Consider the following 19,705-nt stretch of genomic DNA (forward strand, 5'->3'; position numbering starts at 1 on the left):
CAAAATCCGCACCTTCCACTCAACTCATAAATTTAGTAGAAGGAAATACATTCATGTGTCCACAGATTTAACTGCTGTGATTTTACTGACTAGCTAGATAAAGCTGGGCCAGCTCTGGAATACCTTCAAGCACGAGAGAAGTGAGGGCCACGATTCAGCAGCAGAACGGATGCTTTGTATCTGCATGTATCTGAAAACCAGGTCCACATATTGTGTCGCATGCCCCTGACAGCCTGTCATAGTCTTGCATGCTCAAGCCCAATAGAGATAAGAATGGACCAAGCCCTGAGAGCACTCCCTGGATTCTGAGATGGCCTGGCAGCTATGAAGGAATCGCAAGGTTTTCCTTTCCAGCAAATTACATTTAGAGGTTGATGTTGTGGATGGCCACAGCATTTGGTTATTTATGGAAGACATTCAAGTTGGCCTTGAGATTTAAAGTGTAGTGAATATTACACTTTAAATATATTTTAAATATATATAAATATATATTTTTAAAAATTCAAACAATCTGCTTTGAGGACTTTAATATCCCAATGACCATCATTGTTGGTTTCTGGCAATGTCCACACTTCTTAAAATAAATCCTGGAAAGACACATTTTGGAGGATCTTTAGGGGGTCTTTTGAGCCCTTTTTTAAGCCTTCCATTTAGACCCCCCCCCCCAGCCGTGTTCTTTTTCCCATTTACTCATGGCATTATTTGGCTTTTTCTGACTAGCCTCCAAAAATCTTAAAAGATGGGGGTGACCAAAAGCAGTGTCATCATCATCATCATCATCATCATCCTCACACCCTGAGATGAGGCTGATGCCAGGGTCGACTCCACCCCCTACTACTTTGCTAGCCCCCCCCCCCGCACTGAGATCCAATCCTGCAAAGAAAAGTGCTGCAGGCCCTGTGAGCAGGGGTGGTGGGAAGGCTTGCAAGCAGGCCACGGAAGGGCATGCAAGCAGTGGGAAAGGAAGGAAGGAAGGCAGACACCAGCTGGTGGCCGGATGGTGGCCCTGTGGACTCTCTGCCCAGGCCTATGGACCTGGGGTACTTGTCAAAATAATGTCATCTGGCCTGCGGGGACTCTACCAAACATTCCTGTAAGGTTTATGAAACCAAGATAAGGAGACATCTTGGTTCTGAATATGGTATATTTTATCTATAGACATTTGCGTGTGGATTGTGCTTGTGTGCTCTTTGAAGATGACAACTGCAGAGGAGGCCTTTTCCTCTAGTGGAAGGAGCCTTCCCTTGATGCAGGACTCTTCCGCTGGAGAAAAGCCCCTCTGAGGGCAGAAGGGGTCCCCAGGATCTAACTTGCTCTCTGCTGACTTCATGGACCAGTCTCTGCTTGCACACTTGTCTTCAGATCAAGCACCGCCCCCCTTCAGAAGTTGGCCATCCAGACACCTGGTTCACTGCTCTGCCAAGAAAAGCATCAATGAGGTGACCTGGTCTGTGTCACAAGGAGGGAGCCTGCTGCCCTCTCTTTGCCCCTAAGACATCCTATAAGCAAAACCTGAGTCAATTCCCATTGACAAGAGCACTCTGCTCTCCTCCCAGTCACCCATGGAATTTCAGCCAGTCAGTCAAGTTTATTGTAGCAACTGGCCACCGATTGGAATTTCAGAGCCTTCCCCATCAGTTTGATCTCGCCTGTCAAAGAGGCTGACAGTTCCACGCAGTGAGAAACCATTTGCCCTTTGGGCTGCCAAGCAAAGACGGCTCCACTTAATCAGGTTGCTGCCAGTCACTTGGCCACGTTCTGACCACTCACACTAATTTGGGAATACATTTACATATTTTCAGCCCGACTCTGACTGCACCCCATTAATGGGCACTGGGAGAGCTCTTTGTGATCTGAGGCCTCCTTCCAGGAGATTCGTGGCTGAGACCGCTGGGCCCCACTGTTGACTTCATAGAGGAAGTGATCGGACAGAGACACGGCAAAAAGTGTGGCTCCTCTTAAAACCTGGCTTAGAATATTTGTGTATCATGCCAAGAAATACTCCCCCCTTTTTGAGAGGTGAAGTCTTGAAGCAATTCTCCTGCAATAAAGGGCATTCTTTTCACCTCCATATTATTGTTCAACGGTCTTTTAATCAACCCGTTCCGATATTTGATATGTGGCAGTAAAATGTTTATATTACAAAAACGTACCGTAAATCTTCCAGTTCAGGAGCAAATTAATAGTCTGGAACTGTGAGAATCTGACTATATCTGAATATTGATGATCTCCTTTTCTCAGTCTCCCTGGGATTGGGAGTGGGAGACGTTGATCGTTGCTTCTTGCTGATAAGCAAAATATTTCCAGAGCGTGAAGGAGTCTGTGGTGTGTGAGAAGGATAACCCATAATCTGTATCAACATGCTAACTTCTCCTCTGCCATTTGCATTGAAAATCAGGTAGAAGTTATGCTAAGCTCTCTATTATAGCCTCGTGTATGTGAAAGGTCTCCCCCTTCATTTGAATAAGGCCTCTTCGGCATGCACCTTTAAAAGGGAACGTTCCTTTAATTAGGGTGGCATTTAGAAGCTGAAATCCTTAAATGTTCACTTTTTTGTGATGCTAAGTTGCAGAGTGTTTTTTTGCGTGCGTTGTAGCTCTTCTTTTCCTCACGGATCATTTTTATTTTTATTTATACATTATACATTCACACATACAAGACTCCCTCGGTGAAAGAGATTGACATGCATTACATCGTGGAGTAGATTAATATGACGAGCTAGATTAAAGAAAATTTAAATCCAAGTGTTTGAAGAAATGTAGGGGAAAATGTTTTAAGTATAGGATTAGGCTTACAATATAGAAAGCAGTCAAGGAGATCAAAAGAACCCTGTTCAGAAGCCCCATTTAAAAAGAGAGGGGGAGAAATTCCATTGAGTGAATTCTTACAGCAAAATGGTTAAAGTTTTTTTTTAAATTACATTCAAAGTGACTTTAAAATAAAAATAAATGTTGCAGACAGTGTGTGAATTAAGGGAAGAGTGTCATCAAAGCGACAAGGGGCTTGTTTCTTGTGTGAGTCTATCTATACATTTGTGTGTGCGTGTTTGTGTGTGTGTGTACGTGTGTGTAAAATGATGGCATTTAACTTAAAAGGGTTACCCGGAGACTAGTGTTGAATTTAGGATGCAGCTTGATGGCAATAGATGTTAACTGATTGACATCTATATGAATATGGATTTCTTTAAATCCACATCTGTATCTTTTTTTCTTTTTCTTAATCAACTAACTACATTTAAAGCAAATCTTTTAGAAAATGTATAATCCTTTGGTGCACAGTTCTCTAAGGGAAAAAAGGATCCACGGATTCTATATCGTGGAAGCTGAACCACGTCATGAAAACGAAACATTAATGGAGGTTTTTTAAAAAAATGATTCATTTCAAGGCGTCGGGATGTACTGATGTCTTAATGCTCATAACTGCAGCTCACAGTATCTATTGGAAAGGTGATTCACTATCTGTTGGACTATAGGTTTCAAGTGTTTAAAGAGGTATGCTGTTTTGGTTTGATGCAAATGCATCTCTGGGGTTTGTTTTTGGTGAGCTATTTCATTGTCGATGGCTGTACCAGCCGGCAGAAAAACAAGGAGTGGAGCAGTGCTTGTGCCCATTGGCAGGCAGGTAGAGCAGTGTGATGCAGGTGGGGGAGGTGGAGGAAGAGGCTGAGACTCTGATAGGGGCTCTGCCTTTTGGTCCATAGGGGGAATTGAAACAGAGCAGATGCAGTATATCTGCAGGTGGTGGGAAGAGGCAAAAATAATGCTTGCTTGAACTGGCAGTTGATAGCAGAGGAAGACAGAATCATTACACCCCCCCCCCCCAGCATCCTGCATGGGAGAGTAGGAAAATGTTGCTTACCCTCCGTCCTTCTGTCAGATATGAAGTTTGAGACACTTGCTCCACTCACCCTAAAGAATCCAAGTTCTTTCTGTATAAGAACTGCATTTTCAAAATCTTGGTCTTATGAAAAAGCATTAAATCATGCTGACACGCCCCTCTCCCTATACAAATCTCCCCCCACCAAACAAGTGCTGTTTGCTCTGGAAGGGAGGAATGACAGAGAAGCCCTTGTTCACGTGGGAAGAAAATGGGATGGGTGGTTGTGTCTGTTTGCCAGCATGCACAGGAGGGCAGGCAGGAAAACCATCCTCCTCCTCCTCCTCCTCTCTCCTTCCTTGGGTACGTCCAGTATTTTTGTCCTTGATCAAGTGATGTTGGAATCAAATTGGGAGTCAAAAACGAAAGCCCTGAAATGAGGCAAAGTCAGGTGAGAGAGATGCTGCTGTTCTTTTGATCTCCTTGACTGCTTTCCAAATTGTAAGGCTAATCCCATACTGAAAACATTTCCCCCTACATTTCTATCTCCTGCACTCTAAGATTCTCTACACAATTGCTGCTTGAGCTTCCTGGGAAAGGAGGGGGGGACAACTTCCAGCCTGTGCTGTGGGGGGATCCCTTGGGTGAATTTCTCTTGGCCTCTCATTACACAGGCAAGGGCCTTCAGTGAGATGAACAAGGGCTGCATTCCGCACCAGAGAGACCAGCAAGGTGAAGGGATTTCTCTCAAAGTCCAGATCCTGAAAATCTTGCTAGTCTCTGAGGTGGGAATGGGCTCCAATTGAACTATTCCACTGCACAGTTAGGTATGCTGTACAGGGGCACCAAGGGACCATTTTCTTTCTAGAATCGAGGCTCGTATTTATCTGGCAAAACAACATTTCTACATGATAAAAAGATGAAGAGGAGCTGGTTGTTTGTGGCCTGCTTTTTACTACCCAAAGGAGTCTCAAAGTAGCTTACAATCACATAACTCTCCACTCCCCACAATAGATGTTCTGTGAGGTAGGTGGGGCTGAGAGATCTCTAATAGAACTGCTCTGCAAAAACTGTGATTGGCCCAAGGTCACCCGGCTGGCTGCATGTGGACGAGTGGGGAATCAGACCCAGTTAAGAGATTAAGAAAACTTATCCATCCTTTTCTGATGGTTGCAAACATTCATATTTTGCCACAGTTATCAACATAATGTATAGCAATAGATTTATAATTCTTGACATCCTGACTGGCCATTTCCTAGCAGGCTGGCCACTGAGGCCTGCTAGAGGAGCTGGTGCTGGGCCCAAGGGACCCTTGACCAACTGACTTGAACCTGTGGAGAAGACCTGGACTGGCAACAACCCAAGAGCCCAACCCAATGTCAGCCTGACAAGCCCTGCTGGTCCTGGTGGGGCGGAACCAGCTCTGCCAACTAGCTCTGGGGAATTATCAGAGGATGACTTGGGGAGCCGGGGTGCAGTTGGGAAATAGCCTCAACCTGCTGTGAAGCGCACCCAATGGCAGATCCCAGGAGGAGAGGCATACTAATCCAGTGCTCATGCAGGGGTTGGAACTACCTGAAACTACCTGGAGCCCCTAATGAGGCCAATGACTTCTTCGCAAATGGACATGTGTCCCATGGGGGGGGGGGGAGCCATGCAGCAGCAGAGCAGTTGGACGTGGGGGTAGGGGAGCACTGGGAAAAGATCCAGCCCCTCATTATAGGTTTGGACTGGTTGTGGGAGCACAACCCAATAGTGGGCTGGCATAAATGCTCTATCACATTCCAGGGGCAGCTTTGCAGGGCACATTGGCATAGTGAGCAGGCTGGGGGCTCTCCGGTACCTGACTTGCCAACGCTCCTTCGCCTTGGAGGTCCATGGGCGGAGTTGGGCAAGGAGGAATTGGTCAGCCTACCGTGAGAGTATTGGGACATACAAGGAGTTTTTGAGGAGTAGGAATCAGATTGGCTATCTGAGCTCCAGCAGACTGGCTGCGGTATAGAACTGAAGGAGAGACCCCACTGCCTAAGGCCAGACTGTATTCCATGTCCACCAGGGAGATGGAGGAACTGAGGAAGTTCCTCAACAAGAACCTGGCCACCTCCAGCATCACTTACCCAGTGCTATTTGCAAAAAAGGGCAGGACTCTTAGACTATGCAAAGAACACTGGGGCCTTAATGCACCATGAATACATACCCCTCTCCCACCTAAAAGACTTGCTTGGGCACTTGGGGAAGGGGTGTATTTTTTTCCAAATTAGACTTGAAGAAGATGTACTACAGGGTGAGAATAAAATGGGTTCATGAATGGAAGACAGCTTTTAAGACCCTCTTGGAACAATTCGAGTATCTTGTTATGCCATTTGAGCTCAGCGGAGCACTGGAGGGAGGTTATGTATCTCATAAATGAGGTCCTTTATGATTTATTAAGGGGGTGCTGGTTTACCTGCATGATGAGTTGATTTATACCAAGACCGTTGATGAGCATGTGCACCAGGTGTGAGAGGTGTTCAAGTGGTTGCATGCAAACCAATTGTATGCAAAGCTGTCTAAATGTGAGTTCCACTAGGAACAGATACACTATCTCAGACACCGCATCAGATGGACCCAGCAACAATTCATGATGTGTTGGGGTGGCCCCCTAAACGCGCCACCAACTGCAAAGTTTCTTACGCTTCACAAATTTCTATAGTGACTTCATAACAAAATTTGCCCAGATTGCCATGTCCCTGACAGACTTACTGAAACTAGGAATGGAGGGGAGGGGCTTGCAAATTGTGGAAAAACTGAATTGGACAAAGGAATGCCAAAGGGTGTTTGATAACCTGAAATGCCTTTTAACCTCTGAACCAGAATTGTGCCAACTATGCAAAACAGTTTGTTGTACAAGCAGACCTGAGTGATGTGACTTTGGGAGACATGTTGTTGCAGTGGGAGGAAGATGGGAACCCCCACCCCATGGCATACCTTTCCCACAAGTTTAATGTTATAGAGTGCAACTGGGCAATTTGGGAGAAGATGGCCCTGTTGACTTGGCAACATTGGCTCAAGGGAGAGCCTGTTCCTTTTGTGTTTTGGACTGACCATAAAAACTTGCCACCCCTAAGCAGCCATGCAGACTCAATGCCAAACAGATTAGGTGGGCTAAACTTTTCTCCCGGTTCAGTTTCAAACGCAAACATCTCCCTGGTGAACAATACTTTCTGGCAGATGCCCTGTCCTGTCTCCCACAACACGAGAGTTGCCTTGAGCCAGTAGTTGACACAGTCTTCCCCCCAAAGCAGCTGGCGATAACCTGCAGTCAAACTCAACAGTAGGATGCTGGGAGCTCAACAGCAGGGGATCCAGCAGGAAATCCAGCAGTGAAGAACCCACTGAGCTGGGAGACATGGGGATGGAGGACAAAGAATAGGAAGAGTTGGTTCTTAGATGCCACTTTTTTCTACCCGAAGGAGTCTCAAAGTGGCTTACAGTCACCTTCCCTTTCCTCTCCCCACAACAGATACCCTGTGAGGGAGGTGAGGCAGAGAGAGCCCTGATATTACTGAAGAAGAAGAGTTGGTTCTTATATGCCACTTTTCTCTACCCAAAGGAGTCTCAAAGTGGTTTACATTCACCTTCTCTTTCCTCTCCCAACCACAGACACTCTGTGAGGTGGGTGAGGCTGTGAGAACTCTGATATTACTGCTCAGTTAGAACAGCTGTGGTGAGCCCAAGGTCACCCAGCTGGCTGCATGTGGAGGAGTGGGGAATCAAACTCAACTCACCAGATAAGAAGGCAGCACTTTTAACCACTACACCATGCTGGCTCCCCCACAAGGAGTGGGATCTGTTGAAGGATTAGCTTGTGAACTACAAGGGGAAGTTTTTCATGGAGGATTGGGAATATGTGCCTGTAGTGTCATGACAGCCAGACAGCGAGGCATTTTGGGTTCCTGAAAAATTTCCACCTCCAGTGAAGACAGTACTCGTGAATGATCTTGTGAAGGGATGTAGAAGCCTATGTGCAAGGCTGCCTGTTGTGTATCACCATGAAGAAAGAGGTGGGGAAATTCCAATTATTGTTGGAGTACTGAATACTCTATGGTTGGTGGTTGCTATGGATTTTATCATGGACTTTCCTCCCAACCAAGATCGTGATATGGGTGGTATTGGATTTGTTCTCCAAATAGCCTCATTTTGTTCCTTGTTCAGCACTCCCCTCTGTCCTGAAACTGGTGAATATAATTATTCAGCATGTTTATTGACTACATGGGTTACCTAGCAAAGTTGTCTCCAACCGCCGGCCCCAATTCATTGCCACCTTCTGTTAGGAGTTCCTGAAGTTGACTGTGGCAGAACAAGGCCTGATTGTGGCAGAACAAGGTCTTACCCAGAGGCAAACGGGCAGGCTGAGCATGTAAACCAAGCATTGGAACAGTACCTGAGGTCCTATACGTCCTTTCAATTGGACTCAGTTGTTACTCCTGGCTGAGTTCACGTATAATAATTTGATCCATGCTAGCATGGTCATATCTCCATTCAAGGTCATATCTCCATTCATATCTCCATTCAATCTGAATGCCAGATTGGCACCTTCATGGGACTCCCCCCCCCTCCCGGGTGACAGCCCACTGGACTTTCAGACAGGGGCAAGTGGGATTAACGAATCATGGACATGGTTGGTGGGAGTATTGCAAGTAATCAAGGAGAGGCACAAAATGTATGCTGACAGGAAGCAGAGTTCTGTGCCTGCTTGGAAGGCTGGGGACCAGGCTTACAATTCCACAAAGCATTAAAAGTTTCTGCAGCCACTGAAAAAGTTGTTTGATTTGATTCTTCACTTCTGTGATTGGTTGCAATATTTGTTGTACTAGGGACAAAGCCCATTGTATCCAAGAATACAATGGGCACTAGAGCTTGGTGGTGGGAAGAGGAAGGGGAGGAGTTGTCCAGTCTGTAAGGCCATGGGGTTGAATGTTTGTGTTGTGTAGGAGGTTGTGGTGGTGTGGTGGCAAATGAGGGCATGGGTGTGGAGATATGGGTGTCAAGAACCTCTGGTGTGGAATGTTCATTGACTATGGGAGAGGACTGACCTTTGGGAATTGTGGCATAGTGGTTACAGATGAGTTTTCCAGAGCCATGTCTTCAGGTATGTGAAGGGAAAATCAGACTGGAGACTCTTCTTAGGGGGAGATTACATGGCAACCAATTCCCCCCAGTCATTTCCCTTCTTCTGTAAATTAGGCCACAGACACCGAAATGCCCCTCTGCCCTAATCCACATGGGGTAGTCACAGTACACAGGTGTCCACCCTGTTCCTTCTTCTCCATTTTTTCACTGTTGATAAAATGTTATCCACATGCTTCTTTCATGGTTGCTCTTTAGAAGAAGAACATATTTTTGTACCCTGTTGTTTACTACCCAAAGGAGTCTCAAAGCGGTTTACAAACACCTTTTCCGTTCATCTCCCCACAATAGTCAACCTGTGAGTTATGTGGGGCTGTGAGAGAACTGAGAGAACTGGGAATGGGCCGCAGTGACCCAGTAGGCCTCAGGTTTCTCAAAGCATTTTCCAATCATCTTCCCTTCCTCTGCCTATAGCAGACTCCCGATGAGGGAGGTGGGGTAGAGAGCCTCACAGGGCAGTTGGCAATCCTAAGAGGAAGACTATCTGTGCACAGCAGTCTTGACCTTAGTAAGGTTTTTTATACTGTTTTTTATTTGCCAGGCCAAGGTTGGAAAAAGTCAAGTTAGTTCCCATGTGTCTCCAGCCATTTACTTGTTCACTATTTACAGTTTCAGGCTGTAAATATTTATTTGGATCTTCTTGCACTTTCCAGACTCACAGGACTGATGCTGGTCTGCCTGCCTGTGCCCCAGAATACAAACAGTTGCTGGTAAGGGCTTGCCATGGCCCATAGCCCAGGAGGGACACACCTGCACCACTCCCTCCCAACGGCAGGCAAAAATGGCTTCTTTGAAGGCTGGACTCTGAGAGTTGCAAAGAAGAAAGATACATGGCTTGGCTGTGTCTACCCCTGGCCAGAGCAGTATTTTAAGTGAGAAGGGGCTTTTCTGTGGTAGGTAGATAGAAATTTTATTACTGTTTGCACCAGACATACAACAGAGGAAATTATACAATGCATCCCAGATAAAACATGATGTCCAAGTCTCTGTTCTCATCCCCCTTGGCAGCCCTGCCGACCTCCTCTCCCTGCGGTGGTCAGGAGCAGACTGGCAGCCATGTCTCCAGATTGCCCTGGAACTCTGGTCTGTCCTGGTTAGGGCCCAATCAAAAGGTGCTTTGCATGATTGGTCCCTCCACTTGTCAGTCCGGGGCCAAGGGGCCAATCTGGGAGTTTTGATCATGGATACAACCCACCCCAACACCCCTTACTGTTTTATTAAGAGGGAACAGATTGTTCACACTCCTTTTGTTTAGAGTAAGCCAGCAGCCATTCAGTCCTGGTATTCTCACATAGCTTACATCTCCTGGTCAGTTCCTCCCCCCCCCCCCCACTGGACCCCTTGTCTTTCACATCTTTTGTAATTCCTGTCCCTTTGGGCCAGCCCAACATCTGGGCTGTTCCTACTGTCTTCTGACCAGCCCCCACCACTACCATCTGCAGCTCAAGGTGAAGCACTGCCTTGTGGCAAGAGTGGGGGTTGATACTCCAAAAGCCATACAAGATCTGAACTGAGGACCCGTCCTCAGTTCAAGCAAAAGTGTGCACATCAAATGCTACCTAATAAAGCAGTCTGATTTCACAATCATGAGTCTTCTTGGTGTCTACAGGGGGCCCTCCTCACAGCTGGGGCTTTTCAGCAGTGGCACCATTCCTTGTGAAGCTACTTGCAGGGGAGGTGCTTTAATCTAATTCTGTCTGGGACTTTTTCACTAAGGAAGTGATCCAGACAATAATGCTATTTTTGCTTAAGGGCTGTTTAATTAAAAAGCCATCATTGGTTTCAGCCTCACACACAAGATGAGAAATCCCAGGCATCCATGTGATGTGACCTTTTTCACACCCCTTTGTCAGCGCACATTGCAGCAGTGTGCCCCCAGCACATTCAGCTGGTCAGTGTATTTCTCCCATGTTTTTCCTGCCAATTATTAAAGCCCAAATTCAGTTCAAGCCAGGAGCTCTGGAGAGGTACCTGGTGGGCGGATTGGAGGAGGTTTACCAATTCTCTTGTCTCCATCCCCTACAAACTGAGTAGAGGGAAAAAAGAAGCTCCATAATGATGCTCTAGGAACTTGCTCTCATCTTTACCTGTGGCTGCCAACTCGGATATGTGGAAGTCCTGGAGAATTGGGGGTGGAGCCTCCGGAAGATAGAGACAGAGCTCAACGAGATCTGAACACAATGGAAAAATGGGCAAATGAGAACAAGATGCAGTTTAATAAAGATAAGTGTAAAGTTCTGCATCTGGGTCAGAAAAATGAAAAGCATGCCTATTGGATGGGGGATACACTTCTAGGTAACACTGTGTGTGAACGAGACCTTGGGGTACTTGTGGATTGTAAACTAAACATGAGCAGGCAGTGTGATGCAGCGGTAAAAAAGGCAAATGCCATTTTGGGCTGTATCAACAGAGGCATCACATCAAAATCACAAGATGTCATAGTCCCATTGTATACGGCACTGGTCAGACAACACCTGGAGTACTCTGTGCAGTTCTGGAGGTCTCACTTCAAGAAGGACGTAGATAAAATTGAAAGGGTACAAGGAGAGCGACGAAGATGATCTGGGGCCAAGGGACCAAGCCCTATAAAGACAGGTTGAGGGACTTGGGAATGTTCAGCCTGGAGAAAAGGAGGTTGAGAGGGGACATGTTAGCCCTCTTTAAGTTTTTGAAAGGTTGTCATTTGGAGGAGAGCAGGATGCTGTTTCTGTTGGCTGCAGAGGAGAGGACACGCAGTAATGGGTTGAAACTACAAGTACAACGATATAGGCTAGATATCAGGAAGTATTTGAAAGGTTGTCACTTGGAGGAGGGCAGGATGCTGTTTCTGCTGGCTGCAGAGGAGAGGACACGCAGTAATGGGTTTAAACTTCAAGTACAACGATCTAGGCTAGATATCAGGAAAAAATGTTCACAGTCAGAGTAGTTCAGCAGTGGAATAGGCTGCCTAAGGAGGTGGTGAGCTCCCCCTCACTGGAGGTCTTCAAGCAAAGGTTGGATACACACTTTTCTTGGATGCTTTAGGATGCTTAGGGCTAATCTTGCGTTGAGCAGGGGGTTGGACTAGATGGCCTGTATGGCCCCTTCCAACTCTATGATTCTATGATTCTATTTTCTCTGTTATCTGATATGTTTGTGGTGTTCAAAAGTGGAATGTTCAGATGTCTTTTGAAATTTTATTTGTAACAAAAACGTAGTAAAATCCCTGGGATGATAGAGCCAGGGGCAACGTGGCAGCAGAGAACACCACTTCTTAAGCGGACTCTGTTTGGCAGCTCCAGGTGAAATATCCAGGAAAGCTGGTCTGAAATGTCAACACAGCCTCACTTGGAAGATGGACACAGCGTCCTCCATTCAAATTACCTTTCAGATCAATCACCCTTATCAGGACATTATCTTCATCTGATTGCTGTAGAACAAATGTCTGGGCTTATAGGGAGGACATTGCATTTGAAAAAGGCTTGATTGGGACAGTACGATGGCTATGCCTGATATCCTGGGTTAACCGAAGTAGAACTCCCATCATAGACATGCAAATTGTATTATTTATTTACAACATTTGTATGCCATCTTTCTGTCCTTACAATGGCTACCAAAAGGATAGATTCAAAGGGGTAGCCATGTTGGTCTGAAGTAGCACAACAAAATCAGAGTCCAGCCAGGCACCTTTAAGACCAACAAAGATTTATTCAAGGCCCCGAAAGCTCACGCCTTGAATAAATCTTTGTTAGTCTTAAAGGTACCACTCATCTGCTTGGGGAGGTGTTGATTTTAATGGCTACCAAGGCAGCTAACAATTTATACGTAATAAAATCACATTTTAAAACCATTGAAATCAACACCTCTCCAAGCAGATGAGACTAAAACAATTTAACATTAGAGTTAACATACATGTACAGCAATTAAGTACAGCAATTAAAACATTGGTTAGGAAGGAGGGATCACGGAGGGAAGGCTACATGGGACAAGAAAATTCTTCACCTGTGGGCAAAAGATGGAAACAGAAGGAAGCAGAAAGATATCCCTGGGGAGCGAGCTTTGGTGCCATGACTAGGCAAGGGGCATTCACCAAATCCAAGATGGGGGGAAAGCTGAAAAATACCTTGTTGGTATTCTCCAGATTTTTTCCCCAGGCAGATATAAATTGGGGTATTTATTTGGCTATCCATAATGGACAAGCCCCCCAAAATCCCCAAAATATTTGGGATTTATTTGGTCTAGTTGAAATTATTGGGGATAGCTGAATTTAAAATGTGTTTAAAGGTACTGCAGTCACTTTGAACTTTTCTGGTGAATGGTCGTAAGATATCATGGTGTGATAGTGACCTCAGTTCTGGGTTTTCACACAAAGTGACACGGGAAAGCACTCTCTGTTTGCAACTCACTTGATGTTCATCCCCACCCTGTGACCAGCACAGCCACAGTCAGGAAGTACCTACTCACCAAGCCCAAGGAAGTGGCAGTTCCCTCCGAGAGCTTCCGTGAGAGGCTGGGGCTGCTAAGTAACATCTTATAGTTATAAATATGAAACATGGAGAATCAAATAATATAATCTTCTGCTAACTGCTTTGCAATTCCTGCATTTTATGGCAGGGAATAAGAAAATAGGGTGAAGTTACATTGCCCATCAATCCCAAATAGAGCAGTCCATTTGGAAATGGGTCCTAGTTTTAAAATGTTGAGAAGTATTGGCTTAGCCAATGGCATGCCTCGCCCCTCTGTGACACTGCAGAGCTCAGCCAATGGCTGCTGGGGTGTGTCCCCAGAACCACCCTGAAACCTCTGCTGCCTCACAGCATCGTCCTGCCTTTCCTGCCCTGATATCCATGTTGCCCCGCCCTCCAAGCACGTTGTTTGTGATGAAAAGTTACACATTTTTTATGAATAAATACATTTAGATGACTGTACATATATTTCATATTTCATAATCATATTTAATCTCTTTGTTGAGATCGGTTACATTCACTTTTAGCTATGATTCCTTAAAATAGTTCATGATTCAAATTAAATCTCATTGGCTCCTGCTCAACAGTGTTTTATATTCATAGATTTGGGCTACAGTTTCACTTGGTGAAATACAGTTTTGTTTTCCCGCCACGTAATTGAAAATAAGGACACAAAACCCATCCACTGTTATACTGCAGTAATATGATGTACTAATCTAGTTACTTAGTATATGATACGAAGCCAGGCAGCACAGCCCTGCCTTTGAAATATGATTTAAAACAGAATTTATAATGTTGTGGAATTACATAAAACTGTGTGAAATTGTGCAGATAATCATTTAAATCTCCCTACATGGGAAGATAATTGCTCCCGAAATTAACTGTACCTGGGGTTCATTCATTTGGTCATGGCTAGTTTCTTATATAGAGATGATTTGATATTAGAGCTAATTAAGATCAGGTCAGAGTTGCTCAAGGTCAGAGATTAATGCGCAGGATCATTGAAATGATAATTATAAACAGATTAGGAAGCTACGGTCTTTTATAAAGGGTTATTAGATAATTACTGTGAGAGTGTACGGCTTACTGTAATAATGGATTATCGACTACTTACAGCGTTTTAAGGGCGAGAGTATATTACTTCCTCAAGGACTAAAAGGAATAATGCTGCTGGAAATCAGCACTCCGCAAATAAAAATCATACCAATTGCATTTCATTTCTTCTATTCCAAAGGCTTCCGCTCTTTATTCACGGCTGGCTTTGGTAATTTAAAGAAAATTCTTTGGTCTATCAGAAGCAGCTGCTATGATTTTTCTATGTTGAATTCCTCCTTTTTAAAATTCAAACATCACATCAGAATTAACATGTACAGTGCTGATGGCAGTTCTGATCTAGATGAAAGGACTGGATCATAAGATGGAGGCAGCGTGTGTGTGTGTGTGTGTGTGTGTGTGAGCATGCATGGGGGGGGGGAGATGGGACAGAAACTCAGCTGCAGGATTCCCTCCTCATAGAGGATGCCTTTTGACTGGGAATGCTGCCCGGGGGTGGGGGTGGGGGGGGGACCAGAGTGACCAAGGAGCTAGAAGACCTTCCCAGTCTGGAATGGCATTTGGAACTTCTATGTTAGAAAACAAGATGGCAGCAGGGAGGCCTGAGAGAGACTTATAAAACATTGAGTAGCGTAGAGGGAGTTTTTAATTTTAAGCCATTTTAAACAGGACTCTGAAGTGGTAGTACATAAACAAGGAGAAACTAATATTCTATTTCTGGCCTGTCAGATAAAATGATATGACAAATAGTCTGCGTATGATTGGTTTTAAAAAATAATCCCCTCCCTCCTCTGGCTTTTCCATGCTTACCTGGCCATTTGTCATGCCAAGGAAGAAAGACAGGCAGGATCCATCCCCTTAATTTTGCTTTGACAGACAGCAAGGTGGCACTGGAGTACAGTCATACCTCAGGCACGTGAAGGAGCCCTCTTTGAACTAAACAATGGACAAAATCAGGAATGTCTGTAAAGGGCCTTTTGTCATCGGGGAACCACAATGCCAAAGGACAATTCTTCCCACTTCCCACTTTCCACTTAGATAGAAAAGGCAGGTTGGAGAGAGGACGCCTCTGCCCCATTCCATGAACTCTGGACCACACAGTGTGGCTGGCTAATTATTCAAGGATGCTTTGGATGCTGGGCTTCAACAGCAAATTTAAGCTGCTTAATCTTCAAAGTGCTGTTGAGAAGGCAGTCATTGTCTTTCACAAACACTTCCCAAAGATATGCTATTATAGTCTTGCCATTTGAGGCATCATTACGCGTCTCTATTGTGGAAACTGTGATCTCCGAGAGTGAACGGCAACAAACAGCAGAGACTCCAGTTTGGGGATTCACCAAACTCATTGACCCCCCCCCCCACTCCCCAGGTCTGCTTCACTGCTGGCAAAATGCCCATCCTGGAAGGACAGGACTGGGCACTTACCTGCCTGGTTCACATAGCAGCTCTCGGAATCACAGGCTGTCCTGCTTGGCGAGGCACACCCATCCGTGACAGTCAAGCTACTCAGTGTCAGTCATGATCCCAAGAGCAATGCTTGGCTTTTCCCTAGAGCAGCATTTAATTATTCATTCATTCATTCATTCATTCATTCATTCATTCATTCATTCATTCATTCATTCATTCATTGCCACTCCCCAAAGGCTTGTGGCAGGTTACAAATGTCATCTTGTAGCTATTCACTTATCATAGAATCATAGAATCATAGAATCATAGACTTGGAAGGGGCCACACAGGCCATCTAGTCCAACCCCCTGCTCAACGCAGGATCAGCCCAGAGCATCCTAAAGCATCCAAGAAAAGTGTGTATCCAACCTTTGCTTGAAGACTGCCAGTGAGGGGGAGCTCTCCACCTCCTTAGGCAGCCTATTCCACTGCTGAACTACTCTGACTGTGAAAAACTTTTTCCTGATATCCAGCCTATATCGTTGTACTTGGAGTTTAAACCCATTACTGCGTGTCCTCTCCTCTGCAGCCAGCGGGAACAGCATCCTGCCCTCCTGCAAGTGACAACCTTTCAAATACTTAAAGAGGGCTATCATGTCCCCTCTCAACCTCCTTTTTTCCAGGCTGAACATTCCCAAGTCCCTCAACCTATCTTCATAGGGCTTGGTCCCTTATATGGCAGAAAGCCAAAGGGGAGATCACTGGGAGAGAGTTAGACCGTTTATGCACTGGAGGTTTCCTTGCGGGCTGCAGGCTGGAGTTTTAGTTGTGGCAGGTTGCCCCACCTCTTCCTGCACCCACACAGGGGAGTATTTGGCTCGGTGCGCCTCATCTGCCCCCAATTTGTGCTCCTGCACGAAATCTGGGGCAGTGAAGTTCCCAGTGCGTAAATGATCAATGTGGTGCTCCCTGCTCCTGATAGCCCCAGTCAAAGGCAGGGTTGAGAAATTCCTGGAGATTTCGGGGTAGAACAGAGAAGAGTTTGGGCAGAGTTTGGGAAGAGGAGGGGATGTGATGCCTCACCTGGAGCCTGGCAACGGTACCATCACCCGTCATCCACAGAGCCCAGCATGGGCCTCATTTCATGCTCAGGCCTCAGCCCACTGAGGATGTGAGTCCACATGATGCCACAGCAACGGAACGGAGTGTTGGGAACCGATTTTACTGTCATCCTTCTGCCTGTCAACCAAGGACTGGCTGGATTCCCTTGCGGGTTAAAAAACCTACAATCCCATATACTCCTAAAAGCATTGCTGACTTGTGCTTTGTTGGTAATAAAGTAATGTTTGGAGTATTTGTTTATTTTACACTATAAGAAGTGTTATGGTACAGGCCGAGAAATGCTCTTGCTGGGCTGTAGATCCACTCCTGCACATCAGATCCCCAGCAAGAGACAGAATTCTGCCCCCAGGAGTGCTTCAAGGTGACTCCAAGGTGAAAAAGTGGTTGTAAGATCTCTCTGTGTGTAAGCATGCCATTCACACATACCCACCCTTGGGACTTGTATGATTCTTATTGACACAGATACCAGGCAACCCATTTTGGCCTCTAGCTGTTTAAAAACACTGATTCCCATAGTTAAAAAACCCAGTTATGTTAACATGTTTCCATCAAAATAAAGTACCAACCTATGATGTAAACAATTCAGGGCCATAATATAAAAAGTAGAACTGTGGGGTGGGGGTGGAAATTTCAATAATCAAGATTTTATTGAAAAGCCTTATTGGATTTTTATAAGCAGTGTGCAAATGTCTATAAAATATAACTATAACCATGGTAATGTCATGTTGATTAGATGCAGTCGTGTAGCATTAGCCGTTAAAGCAGAATAATGTAGAAAGAAGAAGAAGAAGAAGAAGAAGAAGAAGAAGAAGAAGAAGAAGAAGAAGAAGAAGAAGAAGAAGAAGAAGAAGAAGTTGGTTCTTAGATGCCGCTTTTCCCTACCCGAAGGAGGCTCAAAGTGGCTTACAGTCGCCTTCCCTTTCCTCTCCCCACAACAGACACCCTGTGAGGTGGGTGAGGCTGAGAGAGCCCTGAGATTACTGAAGAAGAAGAAGAGTTGGTTCTTAGATGCCGCTTTTCTCTACCCGAAGGAGGCTTAAAGCAGCTTCCAATCGCCTTTCCATTCCTCTCCCCACAACAGACACCCTGTGAGGTGGGTGAGGCTGAGAGAGCCCTGATATCACTGCTCGATCAGATCAGTACCGTGGCGAGCCCAAGGTCACCCAGCTGGTTGCATGTGGGGGATCGCAGAATCGAACCTGGCATGCCAGATTAGAAGTCTGCACTCCTAACCACTACATCAACCTGGTTCTCTACACCAAACTGAAAGGGTCAGATGATGCCTTCAGTCATTCCCAGTTCTGTGTGGTTCTCCAAGGGGATCCACTAGTGCTGCCCAGGGGGACCCCCATTTTCTCCAGCGTGTTCCCCCTTCTGTCTATGTGCACCTATCTCTGTGGGAACTGACTTGCCCAAAGGAGCCCAATGAAACCGCTGGCAAGTGGGCAGTGAGACCTGCCAAGGCAGGGCAGCTTCTCAGTCTCTGAAGAGGGATTCAGTCCAGGCCGTTCCTCACAAGGACTTCGGAGCCACCTCCCAGATAGCTTGAACCTGACTAATGACACTGATTTCCAAAACAAGTCAAGAAAGGTCTTTCAGTCACGACGAGAGCTAAGTTCCCACACTCCTCAAGGGAACATTTTTGATACTTCACATGCACAACAGAAAACCAGCCCTCTAACACTTCTCTTCAGGATGACAAATTTTCTAAAGATTGCATTTTTATTGCCTTTACATTTGGATGCCAACACCCCTACCGGGTGAAAAAGGTATAAATGTTCCCCCCAACCCTGAGATCCAGGTTTGGAGTTATGCACTGCCCCACCCTTAGGTCTCGCAACCTCTTCTCTGACTTCAAATCTTCAGACCACGGGGTGGCCAGAGTGCTTCCCTTCCCTTCCCTTCCCTTCCCTGCTGGCTCCTAATGCAGCTTCTTTCCGCCATCCCTTTAGGCAGACAGGTCTTCAATGGCAGTGGTCCCCAACCTTTATATCACCGGGGATATAAACGCTTGACAATTTTACTGAGGCCCGGTGGGGGGGTAGTTTACTCCTCTACTCTCAACCACTGCCCGAACGCTCTCTGATCGCTATGGTAATGTTTAAACACCCTTCAAAATAAGATACAGACACGCCACAACAATGAACATAAGGAACATTTTATTTTCATGGAAATTTTAACTCATGACAATGACAAATCAATGGGAACCCTGAGCTTGTTTCTCTGCAACAAGATAGTCCCATCTGGGAGTGATGGGAGACAATGACACCCAAAGTGTGTTGTAAAGGGCCGGGGGGGGGAGGGGAAGAAGGCGTCCTTCGGGGTACACCTCCAATTAGTCGATGGACCACATGTAGTTCGCTGCCCACAGGTTGGGGATCGCTATTCTATGGGAATGTTAGGTTGCTCACCTGCAGTTTTCCATTCTGTAACTTGTATTTTGCTTTGCATTAAGTTAATCTAGTTTCTCTTCTGTTTATAAAATCAAAGTCCCACCTTTTTCTTCTCTTGTTGTTCTGAGTGTCAGTCTGAATGTGGACCTTGGCGTGCCCCGCCTAAGGGTGACAAGTATCCTAAACACCAATGTTCGTTTCATGCCAGCAAAGGTTCCTTTGCATTTTATGGCCTTGAGAAAGTCGTAATGATTTGAGTAACGAGAGTTCTTCTTAAACACGAGAGGTTCGCACTGGGAGTTTAGGGCTTTGGAAACTTTT

At 45.6% G+C, this 19,705-nt stretch overlaps 1 long non-coding RNA gene across 1 annotated transcript in view; it reads right to left on the reverse strand.

Moving 5' to 3' along the window:
• Nucleotides 1–19,705, reverse strand: part of LOC143823891 (uncharacterized) — a 164,385-nt gene that overhangs the window by 77,236 nt on the left and 67,444 nt on the right. The gene's annotated exons all lie outside the window — the stretch shown is intronic.

The sequence above is a fragment of the Paroedura picta genome, chromosome 14 (assembly GCF_049243985.1).
Source record: "Paroedura picta isolate Pp20150507F chromosome 14, Ppicta_v3.0, whole genome shotgun sequence".
In the NCBI taxonomy this organism is placed as follows: domain Eukaryota; kingdom Metazoa; phylum Chordata; class Lepidosauria; order Squamata; family Gekkonidae; genus Paroedura; species Paroedura picta.